Raw genomic sequence first — 27,825 nt, 5'->3', positions numbered from 1 at the left:
ATTCGTCTCCAGTACTATAAGAGGCTGAATATCCGCGTGGTGCTGGTAGGCCTGGAGGTCTTTAAGGACGCCAACCCCTTCAGCGTGGAAGGCTCTGCGGGGGAAGTGTTGGGACAGTTCGTCAAGTGGAGGAAGACAGTACTGCTGCCGCGGATCAGGCATGATGACGCACAGCTAATTGTGTGAGTGGAAGAGATGTAATGGTTCTGATTGGCTCAGTTGGTAAGAGAATTGATGCCCGATAGGTGTGTGGGTTCAGTTACCATAGTGATCACTTGTACACATATTAACAATGCATACAGTCACTACAGTATGTACGTGGCTTTGGGGAAAAAACTGTCTGCTAAGTGGTATATTCTGTTGTATTAGAAATTTGCATATGTCGGTATATGTTGTTTTACGTTTGTCTCCTTTAAAAATAAAATGGTTCCGTTTTAAGATTTGAAGACCTCTGGTGGTTTAGTCGTTAGTCTCTCTCTCTCTCTCTCCCTTTCTCTCTCTGTCTCACTCTTTCTCTCTGTCTCTCTCTCTGTCTCTCTTTCTCTCTGTCTTTCTCTCTGTAGGTGGTTTAGTCGTTAGTCGGGTCTGCCGACCGACCATCATGTGTTTACATTTACATTTAAGTCATTTAGCAGACGCTCTTATCCAGAGCCACTTACAAATTGGTGCATTCACCTTATGACATCCAGTGGAACAGTCACTTTACAATAGTGCATCTAAATCTTAAGGGGGGGTGAGAGGGATTACTTATCCTATCCTAGGTATTCCTTAAAGAGGTGGGGTTTCAGGTGTCTCCGGAAGGTGGTGATTGACTCCGCTGTCCTGGCGTCGTGAGGGAGTTTGTTCCACCATTGGGGGGCCAGAGCAGCGAACAGTTTTGACTGGGCTGAGCGGGAGCTGTACTTCCTCAGTGGTAGGGAGGCGAGCAGGCCAGAGGTGGATGAACGCAGTGCCCTTGTTTGGGTGTAGGGCCTGATCAGAGCCTGGAGGTACTGAGGTGCCGTTCCCCTCACAGCTCCGTAGGCAAGCACCATGGTCTTGTAGCGGATGCGAGCTTCAACTGGAAGCCAGTGGAGAGAACGGAGGAGCGGGGTGACGTGAGAGAACTTGGGAAGGTTGAACACCAGACGGGCTGCGGCGTTCTGGATGAGTTGAAGGGGTTTAATGGCACAGGCAGGGAGCCCAGCCAACAGCGAGTTGCAGTAATCCAGACGGGAGATGACAACTGCCTGGATTAGGACCTGCGCCGCTTCCTGTGTGAGGCAGGGTCGTACTCTGCGGATGTTGTAGAGCATGAACCTACAGGAACGGGCCACCGCCTTGATGTTGGTTGAGAACGACAGGGTGTTGTCCAGGATCACGCCAAGGTTCTTGGCGCTCTGGAAGGAGGACACAATGGAGTTGTCAACCGTGATGGCGAGATCATGGAATGGGCAGTCCTTCCCCGGGAGGAAGAGCAGCTCCGTCTTTCCGAGGTTCAGCTTGAGGTGGTGATCCGTCATCCACACTGATATGTCTGCCAGACATGCAGAGATGCGATTCGCCACCTGGTCATCAGAAGGGGGAAAGGAGAAGATTAATTGTGTGTCGTCTGCATAGCAATGATAGGAGAGACCATGTGAGGTTATGACAGAGCCAAGTGACTTGGTGTATAGCGAGAATAGGAGAGGGCCAAGAACAGAGCCCTGGGGGACACCAGTGGTGAGAGCGCGTGGTGAGGAGACAGATTCTCGCCACGCCACCTGGTAGGAGCGACCTGTCAGGTAGGACGCAATCCAAGCGTGGGCCGCGCCGGAGATGCCCAACTCGGAGAGGGTGGAGAGGAGGATCTGATGGTTCACAGTATCGAAGGCAGCTGATAGATCTAGAAGGATGAGAGCAGAGGAGAGAGAGTTAGCTTTAGCAGTGCGGAGCGCCTCCGTGATACAGAGGAGAGCAGTCTCGGTTGAATGACTAGTCTTGAAACCTGACTGATTTGGATCAAGAAGGTCATTCAGAGAGAGATAGCGGGAGAGCTGGCCAAGGACGGCACGTTCAAGAGTTTTGGAGAGAAAAGAAAGAAGGGATACTGGTCTGTAATTGTTGACATCGGAGGGATCGAGTGTAGGTTTTTTCAGAAGGGGTGCAACTCTCGCTCTCTTGAAGACTGAAGGGACGTAGCCAGCGGTCAGGGATGAGTTGATGAGCGAGGTGAGAAAGGGAGAAGGTCTCCGGAAATGGTCTGGAGAAGAGAGGAGGGGATAGGGTCAAGCGGGCAGGTTGTTGGGCGGCCGGCCGTCACAAGACGCGAGATTTCATCTGGAGAGAGAGGGGAGAAAGAGGTCAGAGCACAGGGTAGGGCAGTGTGAGCAGAACCAGCGGTGTCGTTTGACTTTGCAAACGAGGATCGGATGTCGTCGACCTTTTCAAAATGCAGAGAGGGAGGAGGGGGGGGAAGGGGAGGAGGATTCAGGAGGGAGGAGAAGGTGGCAAAGAGCTTCCTAGGGTTAGAGGCAGATGCTTGGAATTTAGCGTAGTAGAAAGTGGCTTTAGCAGCAGAGACAGAGGAGGAAAATGTAGAGAGGAGGGAGTGAAAGGATGCCAGGTCTGCAGGGAGGCGAGTTTTCCTCCATTTCCGCTCGGCTGCCCGGAGCCCTGTTCTGTGAGCTCGCAATGAGTCATCGAGCCACGGAGCGGGAGGGGAGGACCGAGCCGGCCTGGAGGATAGGGGACATAGAGAGTCAAAGGATGCAGAGAGGGAGGAGAGGAGGGTTGAGGAGGCAGAATCAGGAGATAGGTTGGAGAAGGTTTGAGCGGAGGGAAGAGATGATAGGATGGAAGAGGAGAGAGTAGCGGGGAGAGAGAGCGAAGGTTGGGACGGCGCGATACCATCCGAGTAGGGGCAGTGTGGGAGGTGTTGGATGAGAGCGAGAGGGAAAAGGATACAAGGTAGTGGTCGGAGACTTGGAGGGGAGTTGCAATGAGGTTAGTGGAAGAACAGCATCTAGTAAAGATGAGGTCGAGCGTATTGCCTGACTTGTGAGTAGGGGGGGAAGGTGAGGGGGTGAGGTCAAAAGAGGAGAGGAGTGGAAAGAAGGAGGCAGAGAGGAAAGAGTCAAAGGTAGACGTGGGGAGGTTAAAGTCGCCCAGAACTGTGAGAGGTGAGCCGTCCTCAGGAAAGTAGCTTATCAAGGCATCAAGCTCATTGATGAACTCTCCGAGAGAACCTGGAGGGCGATAAATGATAAGGATGTTAAGCTTGAAAGGGCTGGTAACTGTGACAGCATGGAATTCAAAGGAGGCGATAGACAGATGGGTAAGGGGAGAAAGAGAGAATGACCACTTGGGAGAGATGAGGATCCCGGTGCCACCACCCCGCTGACCAGAAGCTCTCGGGGTGTGCGAGAACACGTGGGCGGACGAAGAGAGAGCAGTAGGAGTAGCAGTGTTGTCTGTGGTGATCCATGTTTCCGTCAGTGCCAAGAAGTCGAGGGACTGGAGGGAGGCATAGGCTGAGATGAACTCTGCCTTGTTGACCGCAGATTGGCAGTTCCAGAGGCTACCGGAGACCTGGAACTCCACGTGGGTCGTGCGCGCTGGGACCACCAGAGTAGGGTGGCCGCGGCCACGCGGTGTGGAGCGTTTGTATGGTCATCTATAATACTGAGCGGTTTGTCTCCAGTCGCTGATGTTTAAATTGTGTTCCCGATACCCGATCATCTTAAACCCTACGACGTCCGGGCCACTGCTGGTTTTCTCCTCTACCTGATAGTGAATATATCACCCACCTGGTGTCTCAGGTCTAAATCAGGCCCTGATTAGAGGGGAATCACCCACCTGGTGTCCCAGGTCTAAATCAGGCCCTGATTAGAGGGGAATCACCCACCTGGTGTCCCAGGTCTAAATCAGGCCCTGATTAGAGGGGAATGACCCACCTTGTGTCCCAGGTCTAAACCAGGCCCTGATTAGAGGGGAATCGCCCACCTGGTGTCCCAGGTCTAACCAGGCCCTGATTAGAGGGGAATCGCCCACCTGGTGTCCCAGGTCTAACCAGGCCCTGATTAGAGGGGAATCACCCACCTGGTGTCCCAGGTCTAAATCAGTCCTGATTAGAGGGGAATGACCCACCTGGTGTCCCAGGTCTAAATCAGGCCCTGATTAGAGGGGAATCACCCACTTGGTGTCCCAGGTCTAAACCATTCCCTGATTAGAGGGGAATGACCCACCTGGTGTCCCAGGTCTAACCAGACCCTGATTAGAGGGGACTCACCCACCTGGTGTCCCATGTTTCCCCAGTGGTCTGTTAGTTGATCATCTTTGTCCTGTAATGCTTTTCTCTCTTTGTTTCCCCAGTGGTCTGTTAGTTGATCATCTTTGTCCTGTAATGCTTTTCTCTCTTTGTTTCCCCAGTGGTCTGTTAGTTGATCATCTTTGTCCTGTAATGCTTTTCTCTCTTTGTTTCCCCAGTGGTCTGTTAGTTGATCATCTTGGTCCTGTAATGCTTTTCTCTCTTTGTTTCCCCAGTGGTCTGTTAGTTGATCATCTTGGTCCTGTAATGTTTTTCTCTGTGTTTCCCCAGTGGTCTGGGGGGAGCGTATTCGGGAGGGATCCTGGGCATGGCGTTCGTGGGCACAGTGTGTTCGATGGCTACCGCTGGAGGAATCAATGTGGTTAGTAGTGATAGGTTTGGGTCCGAAGCTTCATGTAGTATTCACCATTAGGTGCAGTATTCATCACTAGGTATATAGTATTCATCAGTAGGTATATAGTATTCATCATTATGTGTAGTATTCACCATTAGGTGTAGTATTCATCAGTAGGTATATAGTATTCATCATTATGTGTAGTATTCACCATTAGGTGCAGTATTCATCACTAGGTATATAGTATTCATCAGTAGGTATATAGTATTCATCATTATGTGTAGTATTCATCACTAGGTATATAGTATTCATCATTATATATAGTATTCATCATTATGTGTAGTATTCACCATTAGGTGTAGTATTCATCAGTAGGTATATAGTATTCATCATTATGTATTCACCATTGTAGTATTCACCATTAGGTATGTAGTATTCATCAGTAGGTATATAGTATTCATCTTTATGTGTAGTATTCACCATTAGGTGTAGTATTCATCAGTAGGTATATATTATTCACCATTAGGTGTAGTATTCACCATTAGGTATGTAGTATTCACCGGTAGGTATGTAGTATTCACCGGGAGGTATGTAGTATTCACCGGGAGGTATGTAGTATTCACCGGGAGGTATGTAGTATTCACCGGGAGGTATGTAGTATTCACCGGGAGGTATGTAGTATTCACCGGGAGGTATGTAGTATTCACCGGGAGGTATGTAGTATTCACCGGGAGGTATGTAGTATTCACCGGGAGGTATGTAGTATTCACCGGGAGGTATGTAGTATTCACCGGGAGGTATGTAGTATTCACCGGGAGGTATGTAGTATTCACCGGGAGGTGGTGTATCATTGTAACCTAGACAGGACCCTAACACCTAGCAGACTAATCATTGTAACCTAGCCAGCTAGTACCGTCTGAGGCTGTGGTTGTTAGTGTTGTGAGGTTGTGTCAGCCACCTGATAGGTCTAGATTATTCATGAGTCAGATAGTAACCTAGCCAGCTAGTACTGTCTGAGGCTGTGGTTGTGAGGTTGTGTCAGCCACCTGATAGGTCTAGATTATTCATGAGTCAGATGTAGAAGACAATAGTGCAGTTTGTTCTCAGACACACCATGACTTCCTCCCAAATGGCATCCTATTGGTCTGCTTCACAAATGGCCCCCTATCGCGTGGCCCCTATCGCGTGGCCCCCCTATCGCAAGGCACCCTATTCCCTTTTAAAACACTACTTTTTTACCCGGAGCCTTGATCAACAGTAGTGCACTATATAGGGAATAGGGTTCTATAGGGCTCTGGTCTAAAGTAGTGCACTATATAGGGAATAGGGCTCTGGTCTATAGTAGTGCACTATATAGGGAATAGAGTTCCATAGGGCTCTGGTCTAAAGTAGTGCACTATATAGGGAATAGGATTCTATAGGGCTCTGGTCTAAAGTAGTGCACTATATAGGGAATAGAGTTCCATAGGGCTCTGGTCTAAAGTAGTGCACATATAGGGAATAGGGCTCTGGTCTATAGTAGTGCACTATATAGGGCTCTGGTCTATAGTAGTGCACTATATAGGGAATAGGGTTCCATAGGGCTCTGGTCTTAAGTAGTGCACTATAAAGGGAATAGGGTTCTATAGGGCTCTGGTCTATAGTAGTGCACTATATAGGGAATAGGGTTCTATAGGGCTCTGGTCTATAGTAGTGCACTATAAAGGGAATAGAGTTCCATAGGGCTCTGGTCTAAAGTAGTGCACATATAGGGAATAGGGCTCTGGTCTATAGTAGTGCACTATATAGGGCTCTGGTCTATAGTAGTGCACTATATAGGGAATAGGGTTCCATAGGGCTCTGGTCTTAAGTAGTGCACTATAAAGGGAATAGGGTTCTATAGGGCTCTGGTCTATAGTAGTGCACTATATAGGGAATAGGGTTCTATAGGGCTCTGGTCTATAGTAGTACCACTATGTAGGGAATAGGGCTCTGGTCTATAGTAGTACCACTATATAGGGAATAGGGCTCTGGTCTATAGTAGTACCACTATATAGGGAATAGGGCTCTGGTCTATAGTAGTACCACTATATAGGGAATAGGGCTCTGGTCTATAGTAGTGCACTATAAAGGGAATAGGGTTCTATAGGGCTCTGGTCTATAGTAGTGCACTATATAGGGAATAGGGTTCTATAGGGCTCTGGTCTATAGTAGTACCACTATGTAGGGAATAGGGCTCTGGTCTATAGTAGTACCACTATATAGGGAATAGGGCTCTGGTCTATAGTAGTGCACTATAACATAAATAGGGTGCCATTTTAGGATTCATCTCAGGAGTTAATCTGCTATGCAAATGTAAACAGGTAAAACCAGTCCACGATGATGAAGCACAGTGTCTTTGTGTCATTCCACAGATTCTTCTTCGTGTCGTAATGTGCCGTGTGTAATCCCATGTTCCAAAGGCTACTGCTAACATTTTATAGTGTTCAGGGCATTTTATAGTATTCAGAGCATTTTATAGTATTCAGGGCATTTTATAGTATTCAGAGCATTTTATAGTATTCAGGGCATGTTAAAGTATTCAGGGCATGTTATAGTATTCAGGGCATGGTATAGTATTCAGGGCATGGTATAGTATTCAGGGCATGTTATAGTATTCAGGGCATGGTATAGTATCCAGGGCATGGTATAGTATTCAGGGCATGGTATAGTATCCAGGGCATGGTATAGTATTCAGGGCATGGTATAGTATCCAGGGCATGGTATAGTATCCAGGGCATGGTATAGTATCCAGGGCATGGTATAGTATCCAGGGCATGGTATAGTATCCAGGGCATGGTATAGTATTCAGGGCATGGTATAGTATTCAGGGCATGTTATAGTATCCAGGGCATGTTATAGTATCCAGGGCATGTTATAGTATCCAGGGCATGTTATAGTATCCAGGGCATGTTATAGTATCCAGGGCATGTTATAGTATCCAGGGCATGTTATAGTATCCAGGGCATGTTATAGTATCCAGGGCATGTTATAGTATCCAGGGCATTTTATAGTATTCAGGGCATTTTATAGTATTCAGAGGGTTTTTTTGTGTTTTTGGTTTAAATCAATTGTCATTTTCTCCTTAAACATATATTTTTTAACCATTCCACATCTGAACAGCATGTGGTCTTTCTATCTCCACAGTATAGTGGTGACAATCTGGGCTACGTCTCTACAGTCGTGGCCCACGAGATGGGCCATAACCTGGGCATGAATCACGACGACAGCCGTTGTAGCTGTGACGGAGGGAGCTGTATCATGGCTGCCTCGGCAACGTAAGTAAAGTACTGGCCTCGACTGGCATCGCCACAAAAAATCCTAAAGCAACTTTCTCCTTTTCATTTTGACCCTTTTCCTGAGCGTTGTCTTTCTCAGAGGCCATCTGCTATTCAACCTGTTTGTTGACCTATATTAACTGTAAGGTTGCCACTGTATTGGTCAACATTATTTACACTCACCTGCTGAGTTAATTTTTTATTTTATTTGACCTTTATTTAACCAGGCAAGTCAGTTATGAACAAATTCTTATTTTCAATGACGGCCTAGGAACAGTGGGGTTAACTGCCTGTTCAGGGGCAGAACGACAGATTTGGACCTTGTCAGCTCGGGGGTTTGAACTTGCAACCTTCCGGTTACTAGTCCAACGCTCTAAACACTAGGCTACCCTGCCGCCCCACTATATATACAAAAGTATGTGGACACCCCTTCAAATGAGTGGATCTGGTTCATTCGGGCCCACACCCATTACTGACAAGTGTATAAAATCTAACACACTGCCATGCAATCTCCATAGACAAACATTGGCAGTAGAATGACGTTACTGTAGAGCTCTGTGACTTTCAACGTGGCACCGTCATAAGATGCCACCTTCCACCTTGACAAGACAGTTTGTCAAATTTCTGCCCTGCTAGAGCTACCCCGGTCAACTGTAAGTGCTGTGGAAACGTCTAGGAGCAAAAATGGCTCAGCCACGAAGTGGTAGGCCACACAAGCTGCCAGAACGGGACTGCAGAGTGCTGGGGCAAGTAGAGCGTAAATATAGTCTGTCCTCGTTTGCGACAGTCACTACTGAGTTCCAAACTGCCTCTGGAAGCAACGTCAGCACAAGATGTGTTCATCAAGAGCTTCATGAAATGGGTTTCCGTGGCCGAGCAGCCGCACACAAGCCTAAGATCACCATGCACAATGCCAAGCGTCGGCTGGAGTGGTGTGGAGCTCAACACCGTTGGACTCTGGAGCACGCTTTTCCATCTGGCAGTCCGACGGACAAATCTGGGTTTGGTGCCAGGAGAACGCTACCTGCCCCAATGCATAGTGCCAACTGTAAAGTTTGGTGGAGGAGGAATAATGGTCTGTTTTTCATGGTTCAGGCCCCTTAGTTCCAGTGAAGGGAAATCTTAACGCTTCAGCATGCAATGACATTCTAGATGATCTGTGCTTCCAACTTTGTGGCAACAGTTTGGGGAAGGCCCTTTATGTTTCAGCATGACAATGCCCCCGTGCACAAAGCGAGGTCCATACAGAAATGATTTATTGAGATCTGTGTGGAAGAACTTGACTGGCCAGCACAGAGCCCTGACCTCAACCCCATCGATCACCTTTGGAATGAATCAAGTCGACTGTGAGCCAGGCCTAATCATCCAAAATCGGTGCCTGACCTCACGAATACTGACGTGGCTGAATGGAAGCAAGTACATACAATGTTCCAACATCTAGTGGAAAGCCTTCCCAGAAGAGTGGAGGCTGTTATAGCATTAATGTTCCAACATCTAGTGGAAAGCCTTCCCAGTAGAGTGGAGGCTGTTATAGCAGCAATGTTCCTACATCTAGTGGAAAGCCTTCCCAGAAGAGTGGAGGCTGTTATAGCAGCAATGTTCCAACATCTAGTGGAAAGCCTTCCCAGAAGAGTGGAGGCTATAGCAGCAATGTTCCATCATCTAGTGGAAAGTTCCCAGAAGAGTGGAGGCTGTTAGCATTAATGTTCCAACATCTAGTGGAAAGCCTTCCCAGGAGGCTGTGGAGGCTGTTATAGCAGCAATGTTCCAACATCTAGTGGAAAGCCTTCCCAGAAGAGTGGTTCCAACATCTAGTGGAAAGCCTTCACAGAAGAGGCTGTTATAGCAGCAAAGGGGGACCAACTCCATATTAATGCCCATAGTTTTGGAAGTGGAAAGCCTTCCCAGAAGAGTGGAGGTGTTCCATTAACATCTCTTGCCCATATTGCTATTATAGCAGCAATGTTCTAACATCTAGTGGAAAACCTTCCCTGAAGATGGAGGCTGTTATAGCAGCAATGTTCCAACATCTGAGTGGAAATGCCTTCCCAGAAGAGTGGAGGCTGTTATAGCAGCAATGTTCCAACATCTAGTGGAAAGCCTTCCCAGAAGAGTGGAGGCTGTTATAGTGAGCAATGTTCTAACATCTAGTGGAAAGCCTTCGTGGAGAAGACTGGAGGCTGTTATAGCAGCAATGTTCCAACATCTAGTGGAAAGCCTTCCCTGAAGAGTGGAGGCTGTTAGAGGAAGCAGCAATGTTCCAACATCTAGTGGAAAGCCCCCTGAAGAGTGGAGGCTGTTATAGCAGCAATGTTCCAACATCTGTGGAAAGCCTTCCCAGAAGAGTGGAGGCTCTTCCTGTCGGGGACCAACTTATTAATGCCTTGGTTTTGAATGAGATGTCTGACTGTAGCAGGTGTCCCTGTCTGTTTGCCTGTATTGATTAGTGTATGTCCTTAGAAATGGAGTCATTGATTGTGACTGATATGAATGATTCCATCGTCTGTCCTTATTAATCTTACTGTCTGTCCTCTTTCTTCCCCTCCCCAGTGGATCCACCCTCTTCAGTGACTGTAGTGCCTCTGACTTTGAAAGCGTCTGGTCCTGCGTGGAGGAGGTACTGTCTGACTTACCAGCCCTCCCAGTCCAACATACCTGTCTTCTGTGGCTAAATGTGGCAACGGCATGTTAGAGGAAGGAGAGGACTGTGACTGTGGAACACCCCAGGTACTGTCTGACTCACCTGTCTTCCTGTCTGTCCTTACCTGTCTTCCTGTCTGTCCTTACCTGTCTTCCTGTCTGTCCTTACCTGTCTTCCTGTCTGTCCTTACCTGTCTTCCTGTCTGTCCTTACCTGTCTTCCTGTCTGTCCAGAATGATTTACCTGTCTTTCTGTCTGTCCTTACCTGTCTTCCTGTCTGTCCTTACCTGTCTTTCTGTCTGTCCTTACCTGTCTTTCTGTCTGTCCTTACCTGTCTTCCTGTCTGTCCTTGGATCCCCATTGTCTTTCTGTCTGGCAGCACCTGTCTTCCTGGGGTCTTATTACCTGTCCCCTGTCTGTCCTGCCAACCTGTCTTCCTGTCTGTCCTTACCTGATCTTCCATTGTCTGTCCAAGGCACCTGTCTTCCTGGGGTTTATTCTGGATCCTGTTCTGACATGGTGCCTCACTCTTCCTGATTTATTATGGAAAAAGTTCCTGCCATTGAATGGCTTTCCTGGGGTTTATTTGGATCCCCATTAGTTCCTGCCAAGGCAGCAGCTATCTGAATGGCTTTCTATTATGGATCCTTGATTAGTTGATTGCCAAGGCACATTGAATGGCTTTTATTATGGATCCCCATTAGTTCACTGCCAAGGCAGCTATTGAATGGGGTTTATTATGGATCCCAATTGTTCACTCACCATTGAGCAGCTCTTCCTGGGGTTTATTTGATTCGTTGTTCACTGCCAAGGCAGCATTGAATCTTCCTTTTATTATGATCCCTTGATTCGTTGATTCAGGCAGCAGCTACTCTTCCTGTATTATGGATTCCCAATGTTTTCCATGGCATAGCTAATCTTCCTGGGGTTTATTATGGATGTAAATGGGAGTTTGCCTGGCAGCAGCTACTCTTTGGGGTTTATTATGGATCCCCATTAGTTCTGTCAAGGCAGCAGCTACTCTTCCTGGGGTTTATTATGGATCCCCATTAGTTCCTGTCAAGGCAGCAGCTACTCTTCCTGGGGTTTATTATGGATCCCCATTAGTTCTGTCAAGGCAGCAGCTACTCTTCCTGGGGTTTATTATGGATCCCCATTAGTTCCTGCCAAGGCAGCAGCTACTCTTCCTGGGGTTTATTATGGATCCCCATTAGTTCCTGCCAAGGCAGCAGCTACTCTTCCTGGGGTTTATTATGGATCCCCATTAGTTCCTGCCATGGCAGCAGCTACTCTTCCTGGGGTTTATTATGGATCCCCGTTAGTTCCTGCCATGGCAGCAGCTACTCTTCCTGGGGTTTATTATGGATCCCAATTAGTTCCTGCCAAGGCAGCAGCTACTGTACCTGAGGTCCAACAACATTAAGGCAGTTAAATATAATTAAACATTTGCATTTCAACAGATTTCACAACACATGATGTGTCCACTAAGGCCACTACTTTACAGTACAAAGTGTGTGTTCTCCCAGTCCCACTGTTTCATAATGTGTATTTTTGCCTGTTTAAAAACAAATCTGATTCTACTGCTGCATCAGTTACCTTATGTGGAATAGAGTTCCATGTAGTCATGGCTCTATGTAGTACTGTGGAATAGAGCTCCATGTAGACATGGCTCTATGTAGTACTGTGGAATAGAGTTCCACGTAGTCATGGCTCTATGTAGTACTGTGGAATAGAGCTCCATGTAGTCATGGCTCTATGTAGTACTGTGGAATAGAGTTCCATGTAGTCATGGCTCTATGTAGTACTGTGCACCTCCCATAGTCTGTTCTGGACTTGGGGACTGTGAAGAGACCTCTGGTGGCATGTCTTGTGGGGTATGACTGGGTCTCTGAGCCGTGTGCCAGCAGTTCAAACAGACCTCTGGTGGCATGTCTTGTGGGGTATGACTGGGTGTCTGAGCCGTGTGCCAGCAGTTCAAACAGACCTCTGGTGGCATGTCTTGTGGGGTATGACTGGGTCTCTGAGCCGTGTGCCGGTAGTTTAAACAGACCTCTGGTGGCATGTCTTGTGGGGTATGACTGGGTCTCTGAGCCGTGTGCCAGCAGTTCAAATGGACAACATGTCAATACTTCTTACAAAAAGTAGTGATGAAGTCAATCTCTCCTCCACTTTGAGCCAGGGCATATGATTAATGTTAGCTCTCTGTGTACATCCAAGGACCAGCCGTGCTGCCCTGTTCTGAGCCAATTGTAATTTCCCAAGTCCCTCTTTTGTGGCACCTGACCACACGACTGGACAGTAGTCCAGGTGCCACAAAACTCAGGCCTGCAAGTGCTGTTAAGGCAGAGCAGTGCTTTATTATGGACAGATTTCTCCCCATCTCAGAGCAGTGCTTTATTATGGACAGACTTCTCCCCATCTCAGAGCAGTACTTTATTATGGACAGACTTCTCCCCATCTCAGAACAGTGCTTTATTATGGACAGACTTCTCCCCATCTCAGAGCAGTGCTTTATTATGGACAGACTTCTCCCCATCTCAGAGCAGTACTTTATTATGGACAGACTTCTCCCCATCTCAGAACAGTGCTTTATTATGGACAGACTCCTCCCCATCTCAGAACAGTGCTTTATTATGGACAGACTTCTCCCCATCTCAGAACAGTACTTTATTATGGACAGACTTCTCCCCATCTCAGAGCAGTGCTTTATTATGGACAGACTTCTCCCCATCTCAGAGCAGTGCTTTATTATGGACAGACTTCTCCCCATCTCAGAGCAGTGCTTTATTATGGACAGACTCCTTCCCATCTCAGAGCAGTGCTTTATTATGGACAGACTCCTCCCCATCTCAGAGCAGTGCTTTATTATGGACAGACTTCTCCCCATCTCAGAGCAGTGCTTTATTATGGACAGACTTCTCCCCATCTCAGAGCAGTGCTTTATTATGGACAGACTTCTCCCCATCTTCGCTACTGTTGTATCTATATGTTTTGACCATGACAGTTTTACAATCCAGGGTTACTAAAAGCAGTTTAGTCACCTCAACTTGCTCAACTTCCACATTCATTACAAGATTTAGGTGAGGTTTAGGGTTTAGTGAATGATTTGTCCCAAATACTATCAGCTTATTTTATTGCCACCCATTCTTAAACTGACTGCAGCTCTTATTGCAGTGATTTCACTTGCTGTGGTAGCTGACATGGATAATAATGAGTCATCTTAGACGAACACAGCATTTTCTCAGAGCCAGTGGCAGCTCATTAGTAAAGATTGAACAAAGCAAGGGGCCTAGACAGCTGCCCTGGGGAATGCCTAACTCTACCAGGATTATGTTGGCTTCCATTAATGAACACCCTCTGGGTTCTGTTAGACAGGTAACTCTTTATCCACAATATAGCAAGTGGTGTAAAGCCATAACACAGATGTTTTTCCAACAGCAGATTATGACCGATAATGTCAGAAGCTGGACTGAAGTCTAAAAAAAAACATCCCCAACAACCTGTTTAATTTTCCATTTCTCTCAGCCAATCAGTCATTTGTGTAAGTGCTATGCTTGTTGAATGCCCTTCCTTATAAATGTGCTGAAAATGTTATCTTGTTTACAGTGAACTAGCATTGTATCTGTGTTGCAGTGATTTCACTTGCTGTGGTAGATGACGTGTATAATATTAAATCATCAGCATACATAGACACACAGTATTTAGTTAGACGGTAGAGCTGGGCGCTTGCATTGTATCTGCTAAAAACAATATCCCCAAAAGTTTACTAAGGGTTGGTAACAGGCTGATTGGTTGGCTGTTTAAGCCAGTAAAGGGTGCTTTGCTATTCTTGGGTAGCGGAATGACTTTTGCTTCCCTCCAGGCCTGGGGGCATACACTTCCCTGTAAGGCTTAGACTGAAGATATGGAAAATAGGAGTGGTAATATCGTTCAATATTATCCTCAGTCATTTTACATCAAAAATGTCAGACCCAGGTAGCTTGTCATGGTTGAAAGACAACACTTTTTAAAGAATTCAAAATTTCAATGCATGTATTTTATAATTTGGTCAGTTATCCATGGATGTGTAGGTTCAGAATTTAGTTTTTGACATGCCTAAGTTTACTAATCTTGCCAATGTTGCAGGAATGTACCAATAAGTGCTGTGACGCGGCCACCTGTAAGTTGACCTGGGGATCGGCCTGCGCTCAGGGAGGCTGCTGCAAGGACTGCAAGGTTAGTCCAGCTGCTGTCGGTCTTCAAAACCGTATGGATTAGGGCGCTCCCCAAACCGGACAGCAAATCAATGATCTTCAATGAAAGCAGTTTGTTGTTTGGGGAGGGCCTAGGATTGTGTTGAGCTATTTCGTCAGAGGTTTCAACTTGGGAGGTGTTAACTTTTGATTTTAATGATGAAAACAGATTTTGAAAATGAATGTTTTTCCGGCCTAATTTCTTTCCAATTTTCTTCAGATCAGCGTGTCAGGGACACCGTGCAGGGGATCTGTCAACTCATGCGACCTCCCAGAATACTGCAACGGCTCCACCTCCTTCTGTCCATCTGACTTCTATATCATGGATGGGCTTCTCTGTGAGAACAACGCGGCGTACTGTTATGAGGGCCGCTGCCAGACCTACGACTACCAATGCAAACATCTTTTTGAAACAGGTACAACATTGACATTATTTTTATATATTTGATATTATTTTTATATATTTGATATTATTTTTATTTTATATATTTTATTTTTATTTTATATATTTTTATTTTATATATTTGATATTATTTTTTTATATAGTTGATTTTTATTTTATATATTTGATTTTTATTTTATATATTTGATTTTTATTTTATATATTTGATTTTTATTTTATATATTTGATTTTGATTTAATATATTTGATTTTGATTTAATATATATTTGATTTAATATATTTGATTTTATATTTTAATTATTTTTTTTATTTATTATATTATTTTAATTTTATATTTGATTTTATATATTTTTATTTTATTTATTTTAATTTTATATATTTTATATATTTGAATTTAATTTAATATATTTTATTTGATTTTGATTTTATATATTTAATTTTAATTTTATATATTTTATTTGATTTTATATATTTAATTTTTATTTTATATATGTTATTTGATTTTTATTTTATATATTTGAATCAAGAAAGTAACTGTGACCTTGTGTCTGACTGTTAATATTTTCCTTCTTTTATTTCTTAAGTCTGAAATGTTAAATGTTTTGATTTATTTATTCTTCCCAGGTGCAAGCAAAGCAGCAGACATCTGCTTTCAGACGGCGAATCTAAAGGGGGATGCGTTTGGGAACTGTGGAATGACGTCGGCAGGGACCTATGTGAAATGTAGTTTGGCGTAAGTCATCTGAATTTGTCATCGGCATTCATAATTGACGAAAAAGTAAGATGAGAAATGTTTCATTACTGTTAAGTTTTAGAACACCTACTCATTCCAGGGTTTTTCTTCATTTTTACTATTTTCTACATTGTATAATAATAGTGAAGACATCAAAACTATGAAATAACACATATGGAATCATGTAGTAACCAAAAAAAGTGTTGGTAGGTTGAGAGAATGTCAAGACAAAGGGTGGCTCTGTAAAATATATTTTACACATGATTGTGAATGTCAAATTACATTCTCACCCCCGGGGCAGAGTGTAGGGCCCAGCCCCCCCCGGGGCGGAGTGTAGGGCCCAGCCCCCCCCCGGGGCGGAGTGTAGGGCCCAGCCCCCCGGGGCGGACTGTGTTACCCACTCCCCCCGGGGCGGAGTGTAGGGCCCAGCCCCCTGGGCGGAGTGACTCCCTCCCAGCCCCCGGGGCGGAGTACTGACCCCCCCCTGGGGCGAGTGAGGGCCCCCCCCTGGGGCGGAGTGTAGGGCCCTCCCCCTGGGGCGGAGTGAGGGCCCTCCCCCCACGGGGTGTTACTACTGACCCTCCCCCCCACTGTGGGCAGAGTCCCTCCCTGTCCTACTGTGTTACTACTGACTCCCTCCCTGTCTCCACTGTGTTACTACTGACTCCCTCCCTGTCTCCACTGTGTTACTACTGACTCCCTCCCTGTCTCTACTGTGTTACTACTGACTCCCTCCCTGTCTCCACTGTGTTACTACTGACTCCCTCCCTGTCTCCACTGACTCCCTCCCTGTCTCCACTGTGTTACCACTGACTCCCTCCTGTCTCCACTGACTCCTCCCTGTCTCCACTGACTCCCTCCCTGTCTCCACTGTGTTACTACTGACTCCCTCCCTGTCTCCACTGACTCCCTCCCTGTCTCCACTGTGTTACCACTGACTCCCTCCCTGTCTCCACTGACTCCCTCCCTGTCTCCACTGACTCCCTCCCTGTCTCCACTGTGTTACTACTGACTCCCTCCCTGTCTCCACTGACTCCCTCCCTGTCTCCACTGACTCCCTCCCTGTCTCCACTGACTCCCTCCCTGTCTCCACTGACTCCCTCCCTGTCTCCACTGACTCCCTCCCTGTCTCCACTGTGTTGCTACTGACTCCCTCCCTGTCTCCACTGACTCCCTCCCTGTCTCCACTGTGTTGCTACTGACTCCCTCCCTGTCTCCACTGACTCCCTCCCTGTCTCCACTGTGTTGCTACTGACTCCCTCCCCGTCTCCACTGACTCCCTCCCCGTCTCCACTGACTCCCTCCCCGTCTCCACTGACTCCCTCCCTGTCTCCACTGACTCCCTCCCTGTCTCCACTGACTCCCTCCCTGTTTCCACTGTGTTACCACTGACTCCCTCCCTGTCTCCACTGACTCCCTCCCTGTCTCCACTGACTCCCTCCCTGTCTCCACTGACTCCCTCCCTGTCTCCACTGACTCCCTCCCTGTCTCCACTGACTCCCTCCCTGTCTCCACTGACTCCCTCCCTGTCTCCACTGACTCCCTCCCTGTCTCCACTGACTCCCTCCCTGTCTCCACTGACTCCCTCCCTGTCTCCACCACTGACTCCCTCCCTGTCTCCACTGTGTTACTGACTCCCTCCCTGTTTCCACTGTGTTACTGACTCCTTCCCTGTTTCCACTGTGTTACTGACTCCATCCCTGTCTCCACTGTGTTACTGACTCCCTCCCTGTCTCCACTGACTCCCTCCCTGTCTCCACTGACTCCCTCCCTGTCTCCACTGACTCCCTCCCTGTCTCCACTGACTCCCTCCCTGTCTCCACTGACTCCCTCCCTGTCTCCACTGACTCCCTCCCTGTCTCCACTGACTCCCTCCCTGTCTCCACTGACTCCCTCCCTGTCTCCACTGTGTTGACTGACTCCTCCCTGTTTCCACTGACTCCCTCCCTGTTTCCACTGTGTTACTGACTCCCTCCCTGTTTCCACTGTGTTACTGACTCCTCCCTGTCTCCACTGACTCCCTCCCTGTCTCCACTGACTCCCTCCCTGTCTCCACTGACTCCCTCCCTGTCTCCACTGACTCCCTCCCTGTCTCCACTGTGTTGCTACTGACTCCCTCCCTGTTTCCACTGTGTTACTGACTCCCTCCCTGTTTCCACTGTGTTACTGACTCCCTCCCTGTTTCCACTGTGTTACTGACTCCCTCCCTGTCTCCACTGACTCCCTCCCTGTCTCCACTGACTCCCTCCCTGTCTCCACTGACTCCCTCCCTGTCTCCACTGACTCCCTCCCTGTTTCCACTGTGTTACTGACTCCCTCCCTGTTTCCACTGTGTTGCTACTGACTCCCTCCCTGTCTCCACTGTGTTGCTACTGACTCCCTCCCTGTCTCCACTGACTCCCTCCCTGTCTCCACTGTGTTACTGACTCCCTCCCTGTTTCCACTGTGTTGCTACTGACTCCCTCCCTGTCTCCACTGACTCCCTCCCTGTCTCCACTGTGTTACTACTGACTCCCTCCCTGTTTCCACTGTGTTGCTACTGACTCCCTCCCTGTCTCCACTGACTCCCTCCCTGTCTCCACTGTGTTACTACTGACTCCCTCCCTGTCTCCACTGACTCCCTCCCTGTCTCCACTGTGTTACTACTGACTCCCTCCCTGTCTCCACTGTGTTACTACTGACTCCCTCCCTGTTTCCACTGTGTTGCTACTGACTCCCTCCCTGTCTCCACTGACTCCCTCCCTGTCTCCACTGTGTTACTACTGACTCCCTCCCTGTTTCCACTGTGTTACTACTGACTCCCTCCCTGTCTCCACTGACTCCCTCCCTGTCTCCACTGACTCCCTCCCTGTCTCCACTGTGTTACTACTGACTCCCTCCCTGTCTCCACTGACTCCCTCCCTGTCTCCACTGTGTTACTACTGACTCCCTCCCTGTTTCCACTGTGTTGCTACTGACTCCCTCCCTGTCTCCACTGACTCCCTCCCTGTCTCCACTGTGTTACTGACTCCCTCCCTGTCTCCACTGTGTTACTGACTCCCTCCCTGTCTCCACTGTGTTACTGACTCCTCCCTGTCTCCACTGTGTTACTGACTCCCTCCCTGTTTCCACTGTGTTGCTACTGACTCCCTCCCTGTCTCCACTGACTCCTCCCTGTCTCCACTGACTCCCTCCCTGTCTCCACTGACTCCCTCCCTGTCTCCACTGACTCCTCCCTGTCTCCACTGACTCCCTCCCTGTCTCCACTGACTCCCTCCCTGTCTCCACTGACTCCCTCCCTGTCTCCACTGACTCCCTCCCTGTCTCCACTGACTCCCTCCCTGTCTCCACTGACTCCCTCCCTGTCTCCACTGACTCCCTCCCTGTCTCCACTGACTCCCTCCCTGTCTCCACTGACTCCCTCCCTGTCTCCACTGACTCCCTCCCTGTCTCCACTGACTCCCTCCCTGTCTCCACTGACTCCCTCCCTGTCTCCACTGACTCCCTCCCTGTCTCCACTGACTCCTCCCTGTCTCCACTGACTCCCTCCCTGTCTCCACTGACTCCCTCCCTGTCTCCACTGACTCCCTCCCTGTCTCCACTGACTCCCTCCCTGTCTCCACTGACTCCCTCCCTGTCTCCACTGACTCCCTCCCTGTCTCCACTGACTCCCTCCCTGTTTCCACTGTGTTACTGACTCCTCCCTGTTTCCACTGTGACTCCCTCCCTGTCTCCACTGACTCCCTCCCTGTCTCCACTGACTCCCTCCCTGTCTCCACTGTGTTACTACTGACTCCCTCCCTGTTTCCACTGTGTTGCTACTGACTCCCTCCCTGTCTCCACTGACTCCCTCCCTGTCTCCACTGACTCCCTCCCTGTCTCCACTGTGTTACTACTGACTCCCTCCCTGTCTCCACTGACTCCCTCCCTGTCTCCACTGTGTTACTACTGACTCCCTCCCTGTCTCCACTGTGTTGCTACTGACTCCCTCCCTGTCTCCACTGACTCCTCCCTGTCTCCACTGTGTTACTGACTCCTCCCTGTCTCCACTGTGACTCCCTCCACTGTGTTACTGACTCCCTCCCTGTTTCCACTGTGTTGCTACTGACTCCCTCCCTGTCTCCACTGACTCCCTCCCTGTCTCCACTGACTCCCTCCCTGTCTCCACTGACTCCCTCCCTGTCTCCACTGACTCCTCCCTGTCTCCACTGACTCCCTCCCTGTCTCCACTGACTCCCTCCCTGTCTCCACTGACTCCCTCCCTGTCTCCACTGACTCCCTCCCTGTCTCCACTGACTCCCTCCCTGTCTCCACTGACTCCCTCCCTGTCTCCACTGACTCCCTCCCTGTCTCCACTGACTCCCTCCCTGTCTCCACTGACTCCCTCCCTGTGTCCACTGACTCCCTCCCTGTCTCCACTGACTCCCTCCCTGTCTCCACTGACTCCCTCCCTGTCTCCACTGACTCCCTCCCTGTCTCCACTGACTCCTCCCTGTCTCCACTGACTCCCTCCCTGTCTCCACTGACTCCCTCCCTGTCTCCACTGACTCCCTCCCTGTCTCCACTGACTCCCTCCCTGTTTCCACTGACTCCCTCCCTGTTTCACACTGACTCCTCCCTGTCTCCACTGACTCCCTCCCTGTCTCCACTGACTCCCTCCCTGTCTCCACTGACTCCCTCCCTGTCTCCACTGACTCCCTCCCTGTTTCCACTGTGTTACTGACTCCCTCCCTGTTTCCACTGTGTTACTGACTCCCTCCCTGTCTCCACTGACTCCCTCCCTGTCTCCACTGACTCCCTCCCTGTCTCCACTGACTCCCTCCCTGTCTCCACTGTGTTCTACTGACTCCCTCCCTGTCTCCACTGACTCCCTCCCTGTCTCCACTGACTCCCTCCCTGTTTCCACTGTGTTACCACTGACTCCCTCCCTGTCTCCACTGACTCCCTCCCTGTTTCCACTGTGTTACCACTGACTCCCTCCCTGTCTCCACTGTGTTACTGACTCCCTCCCTGTTTCCACTGTGTTACCACTGACTCCCTCCCTGTCTCCACTGACTCCCTCCCTGTTTCCACTGTGTTACCACTGACTCCCTCCCTGTCTCCACTGACTCCTCCCTGTCTCCACTGTGTTACTACTGACTCCCTCCCTGTCTCCACTGACTACCCTCCCTGTTTCCACTGTGTTGCCACTGACTCCCTCCCTGTCTCCACTGACTCCCTCCCTGTCTCCACTGACTCCCTCCCTGTCTCCACTGACTCCCTCCCTGTCTCCACTGACTCCCTCCCTGTCTCCCACTCCCTCCCTGTCTCCACTGACTCCCTCCCTGTCTCCACTGACTCCCTCCCTGTCTCCACTGACTCCCTCCCTGTCTCCACTGACTCCCTCCCTGTCTCCACTGACTCCCTCCCTGTCTCCACTGACTCCCTCCCTGTCTCCACTGACTCCCTCCCTGTCTCCACTGACTCCCTCCCTGTCTCCACTGACTCCCTCCCTGTCTCCACTGACTCCCTCCCTGTCTCCACTGACTCCCTCCCTGTCTCCACTGACTCCCTCCCTGTTTCCACTGACTCCCTCCCTGTTTCCACTGACTCCCTCCCTGTTTCCACTGTGTTACTGACTCCCTCCCTGTCTCCACTGACTCCCTCCCTGTCTCCACTGACTCCCTCCCTGTCTCCACTGACTCCCTCCCTGTCTCCACTGACTCCCTCCCTGTTTCCACTGTGTTACTGACTCCCTCCCTGTTTCCACTGTGTTGCTACTGACTCCCTCCCTGTCTCCACTGACTCCCTCCCTGTCTCCACTGACTCCCTCCCTGTTTCCACTGTGTTGCTACTGACTCCCTCCCTGTCTCCCTGACTCCCTCCCTGTCTCCACTGACTCCCTCCCTGTCTCCACTTGCTACTGACTCCCTCCCTGTCTCCACTGACTCCCTCCCTGTTTCCACTGTGTTGCTACTGACTCCCTCCCTGTTTCCACTGTGTTACTACTGACTCCCTCCCTGTCTCCACTGACTCCCTCCCTGTTTCCACTGTGTTGCTACTGACTCCCTCCCTGTCTCCACTGACTCCCTCCCTGTTTCCACTGTGTTGCTACTGACTCCCTCCCTGTCTCCACTGTGTTACTGACTCCCTCCCTGTTTCCACTGTGTTACTGACTCCCTCCCTGTTTCCACTGTGTCTCCACTGACTCCCTCCCTGTCTCCACTGACTCCCTCCCTGTCTCCACTGACTCCCTCCCTGTCTCCACTGACTCCCTCCCTGTCTCCACTGACTCCCTCCCTGTTTCCACTGACTCCCTCCCTGTCTCCACTGACTCCCTCCCTGTCTCCACTGACTCCCTCCCTGTCTCCACTGACTCCCTCCCTGTCTCCACTGACTCCCTCCCTGTCTCCACTGACTCCCTCCCTGTCTCCACTGACTCCCTCCCTGTCTCCACTGACTCCCTCCCTGTCTCCACTGACTCCCTCCCTGTCTCCACTGACTCCCTCCCTGTCTCCACTGACTCCTCCCTGTCTCCACTGACTCCCTCCCTGTTTCTCCACTGACTCCCTCCCTGTTTCCACTGTGACTCCTCCCTGTTTCCACTGTGTTACTGACTCCCTCCCTGTTTCCACTGTGTTACTGACTCCCTCCCTGTTTCCACTGTGTTACTGACTCCCTCCCTGTTTCCACTGTGTTACTGACTCCCTCCCTGTTTCCACTGTGTTACTGACTCCCTCCCTGTTTCCACTCCCTGTTCCACTGACTCCCTCCCTGTTTCCACTGACTCCTCCCTGTTCCACTGACTCCCTCCCTGTTTCCACTGTGTTGCTACTGACTCCCTCCCTGTCTCCACTGACTCCCTCCCTGTCTCCACTGACTCCCTCCCTGTCTCCACTGTGTTACTGACTCCCTCCCTGTCTCCACTGTGTTACTGACTCCCTCCCTGTTTCCACTGTGTTACTGACTCCCTCCCTGTTTCCACTGTGTTACTGACTCCCTCCCTGTTTCCACTGTGTTGCTACTGACTCCCTCCCTGTCTCCACTGACTCCCTCCCTGTTTCCACTGTGTTGCTACTGACTCCCTCCCTGTTTCCACTGTGTTGCTACTGACTCCCTCCCTGTCTCCACTGACTCCCTCCCTGTTTCCACTGACTGTGTCTACTGACTCCCTCCCTGTCTCCACTGACTCCTCCCTGTCTCCACTGACTCCCTCCCTGTCTCCACTGACTCCCTCCCTGTCTCCACTGACTCCCTCCCTGTCTCCACTGACTCCCTCCCTGTCTCCACTGACTCCCTCCCTGTCTCCACTGACTCCCTCCCTGTCTCCACTGACTCCCTCCCTGTCTCCACTGACTCCCTCCCTGTCTCCACTGACTCCCTCCCTGTCTCCACTGACTGAGCTCCTCCCTGTCTCCACTGACTCCCTCCCTGTCTCCACTGACTCCCTCCCTGTCTCCACTGACTCCCTCCCTGTCTCCACTGACTCCCTCCCTGTCTCCACTGACTCCCTCCCTGTCTCCACTGACTCCTCCCTGTCTCCACTACTGACTCCCTCCCTGTCTCCACTGACTCCCTCACTGTCTCCACTGACTCCCTCCCACTGTCTCCACTGACTCCCTCCTGTCTCCACTGACTCCCTCACTGTCTCCACTGACTCCCTCCCTGTCTCCACTGACTCCCTCCCTGTCTCCACTGACTCCCTCCCTGTCTCCACTGACTCCCTCCCTGTCTCCACTGTGTTCCTGCAGTAATGCCATGTGTGGGAAGGTACAGTGCACTAACGTAAACACCAACAACCCTCCTCCTGGAGGCTCGGTCAGTAACCAGATCATCGATGGTTCTTCATGTGTCAACGCAGACTTTAACCTGGGCTCTGATGTTCTGGACCCTGCCTATGTCAACCAGGGCAGCCCCTGCACCAAGGGGAAGGTAAGATTAGCATTTTTGGTTTCAGTGTCTTCAACTTTGTCCTTTTCTGTCTTTCTAAGATGATGTCACTTCCTCCACACGGCGGGTGGTGTGTGTTGAGCCATTTCTTCCACAGAGCGGGTGGTGTGTGTCAAGCCATTTCTTCCACAGGGCGGGTGGGTGGTGTGTGTTGAGCCATTTCTTCCACAGGGCGGGTGGTGTGTGTTGAGCCAGAGCGGGTGGTGTGTTTTGAGCCATTTTTCCACAGAGCGGGTGGTGTGTGTTGAGCCATTTTTTCCACAGGGCGGGTGGTGTGTGTTTTTTTCCACAGAGCGGGTGGTGTGTGTTGAGCCATTTTTTCCACAGAGCGGGTGGTGTGTGTCAAGCCATTTTTTCCATTTCTTCCACAGCGGGTGGTGTGTGTCAAGCCATTTCTTCCACAGCGGGTGGTGTGTGTGTCAAGCCATTTTTTCCACAGAGCGGGTGGTGTGTGTCAAGCCATTTCTTCCACAGAGCGGGTGGTGTGTGTCAAGCCATTTCTTCCACAGGGCGGGTGGTGTGTACTGAGGCGGCAGGACAACCATACTGCCTTGTTGCTATGGGGGGTTTGTTTGAATCCAGAGATCATATCCAGGACTCCTCTCTTTTTCTTCCAGGCCTGTGTTGACTTCCAGTGTGTGAATGCCTCAGCTCTACTGTCTGTGGACCTCCACTGTGACGCCAACAACACATGTAACGGCCGAGGGGTAAGAGAAGGTCTCACCCACAGGCGGCGGGAGCCTAGTGGTTAGAGTGTAGAGGCGGCAGGGTAGCCTAGTGGTTAGAGTGTAGAGGCGGCAGGGTAGCCTAGTGGTTAGAGTGTAGAGGCGGCAGGGTAGCCTAGTGGTTAGAGTGTAGAGGCGGCAGGGTAGCCTCGCGGCTAGAGATCTCATTCTCTATAAGGGGTCGGGAACAACACGTGTTACAGGCCATCTGATTGGCTCGTCTGGGGAGTCAAGACCAGTGTCTTTTGTATTGGCTGGTTGATTAGTTAATTGATTGGCTCTACTTGGGAGAGAGACCAGTGAGAGAGACCAGTGTCTATTGTATTGGCTGGTTGATTAGTTAATTGATTGGCTCTACTTGGGAGAGAGACCAGTGTCTATTGTATTGGCTGGTTGATTAGTTAATTGATTGGCTCTACTTGGGAGAGAGACCAGTGTCTATTGTATTGGCTGGTTGATTAGTTAATTGATTGGCTCTACTTGGGAGAGAGACCAGTGTCTATTGTATTGGCTGGTTGATTAGTTAATTGATTGGCTCTACTTGGGAGAGAGACCAGTGTCTATTGTATTAGCTGGTTCATTAGTTAATTGATTGGCTCTACTTGGGAGAGAGACCAGTGCCTATTGTATTGGCTGGTTGATTAGTTAATTGATTGGCTCTACTTGGGAGAGAGACCAGTGTCTATTGTATTGGCTGGTTGATTAGTTAATTGATTGGCTCTACTTGGGAGAGAGACCAGTGTCTATTGTATTGGCTGGTTGATTAGTTAATTGATTGGTATCTCCCCCAGGTGTGTAACAACCAGGGGCACTGCCACTGTAATGACGGCTGGGGACCTCCTGACTGTGCCAAGTCAGGGAGAGGGGGCAGTGTGGACAGCGGGCCTGCACAGATAGGTAAATCCTCACTGCACACCTCCCTCTACCTGCCTGTCATTATAGACAGGTACTGTTCACTGCACACCTCCCTCTACCTGCCTGTCATTATGGACAGGTACTGTTCACTGCACACCTCCCTCTACCTGCCTGTCATTATAGACAGGTACTGTTCACTGCACACCTCCCTCTACCTGCCTGTCACTATAGACAGGTACTGTTCACTGCACACCTTTCCTGTCTCTACCTGCCTGTCATTATAGACAGGTACTGTTCACTGCACACCTTTCCTCCCTCTACCTGCCTGTCATTATAGACAGGTACTGTTCACTGCACACCTTTCCTCCCTCTACCTGCCTGTCATTATAGACAGGTACTGTTCACTGCACACCTTTCCTGTCTCTACCTGCCTGTCATTATAGACAGGTACTGTTCACTGCACACCTTTCCTGTCTCTACCTGCCTGTCATTATAGACAGGTACTGTTCACTGCACACCTTTCCTGTCTCTACCTGCCTGTCATTATAGACAGGTACTGTTCACTGCACACCTCCCTCTACCTGCCTGTCATTATAGACAGGTACTGTTCACTGCACACCTTTCCTCCCTCTACCTGCCTGTCATTATAGACAGGTACTGTTCACTGCACACCTTTCCTCCCTCTACCTGCCTGTCATTATAGACAGGTACTGTTCACTGCACACCTTTCCTGTCTCTACCTGCCTGTCATTATAGACAGGTACTGTTCACTGCACACCTTTCCTGTCTCTACCTGCCTGTCATTATAGACAGGTACTGTTCACTGCACACCTTTCCTGTCTCTACCTGCCTGTCATTATAGACAGGTACTGTTCACTGCACACCTCCCTCTACCTGCCTGTCATTATAGACAGGTACTGTTCACTGCACACCTTTCCTCCCTCTACCTGCCTGTCATTATGGACAGGTACTGTTCACTGCACACCTTTCCTCCCTCTACCTGCCTGTCATTATAGACAGGTACTGTTCACTGCACACCTTTCCTCCCTCTACCTGCCTGTCATTATAGACAGGTACTGTTCACTGCACACCTCCCTCTACCTGCCTGTCATTATAGACAGGTACTGTTCACTGCACACCTTTCCTCTGTCTACCTGCCTGTCATTATAGACAGGTACTGTTCACTACACACCTCCCTCTACCTGCCTGTCATTATAGACAGGTACTGTTCACTGCACACCTCCCTCTACCTGCCTGTCATTATAGACAGGTACTGTTCACTGCACACCTCCCTCTACCTGCCTGTCATTATAGACAGGTACTGTTCACTGCACACCTTTCCTGTCTCTACCTGCCTGTCATTATAGACAGGTACTGTTCACTGCACACCTTTCCTCTGTCTACCTGCCTGTCATTATAGACAGGTACTGTTCACTGCACACCTTTCCTCCCTCTACCTGCCTGTCATTATAGACAGGTACTGTTCACTGCACACCTTTCCTCTGTCTACCTGCCTGTCATTATAGACAGGTACTGTTCACTGCACACCTTTCCTGTCTCTACCTGCCTGTCATTATAGACAGGTACTGTTCACTGCACACCTTTCCTCCCTCTACCTGCCTGTCATTATAGACAGGTACTGTTCACTGCACACCTTTCCTCTGTCTACCTGCCTGTCATTATAGACAGGTACTGTTCACTGCACACCTTTCCTGTCTCTACCTGCCTGTCATTATAGACAGGTACTGTTCACTACACACCTTTCCTGTCTCTACCTGCCTGTCATTATAGACAGGTACTGTTCACTGCACACCTCCCTCTACCTGCCTGTCATTATAGACAGGTACTGTTCACTGCACACCTTTCCTGTCTCTACCTGCCTGTCATTATAGACAGGTACTGTTCACTGCACACCTTTCCTCCCTCTACCTGCCTGTCATTATAGACAGGTACTGTTCACTGCACACCTTTCCTCCCTCTACCTGCCTGTCATTATAGACAGGTACTGTTCACTGCACACCTTTCCTCTGTCTACCTGCCTGTCATTATAGACAGGTACTGTTCACTGCACACCTTTCCTGTCTCTACCTGCCTGTCATTATAGACAGGTACTGTTCACTACACACCTTTCCTGTCTCTACCTGCCTGTCATTATAGACAGGTACTGTTCACTGCACACCTTTCCTCCCTCTACCTGCCTGTCATTATAGACAGGTACTGTTCACTGCACACCTTTCCTGTCTCTACCTGCCTGTCATGTGCTCCCAGACGGCCTGCTGATCTTCACTAATAACTATCACTCTGCTTCTCCCAGATTATTCCCTGAGGGACGGCCTGCTGATCTTCACTAATAACTATCACTCTGCTTCTCCCAGATTATTCCCTGAGGGACGGCCTGCTGATCTTCACTAA

At 49.5% G+C, this 27,825-nt stretch overlaps 1 pseudogene; it reads left to right on the top strand.

The window, feature by feature from the left end:
• LOC124018357 lies at window positions 1–27,825 on the top strand (annotated as a pseudogene).

The sequence above is a fragment of the Oncorhynchus gorbuscha genome, unplaced genomic scaffold (assembly GCF_021184085.1).
Source record: "Oncorhynchus gorbuscha isolate QuinsamMale2020 ecotype Even-year unplaced genomic scaffold, OgorEven_v1.0 Un_scaffold_487, whole genome shotgun sequence".
NCBI classification, from domain to species: Eukaryota; Metazoa; Chordata; class Actinopteri; order Salmoniformes; family Salmonidae; genus Oncorhynchus; species Oncorhynchus gorbuscha.
Note: the sequence above shows the minus strand (reverse complement) of the source record. Positions and strands in the feature narration are given on the sequence as shown.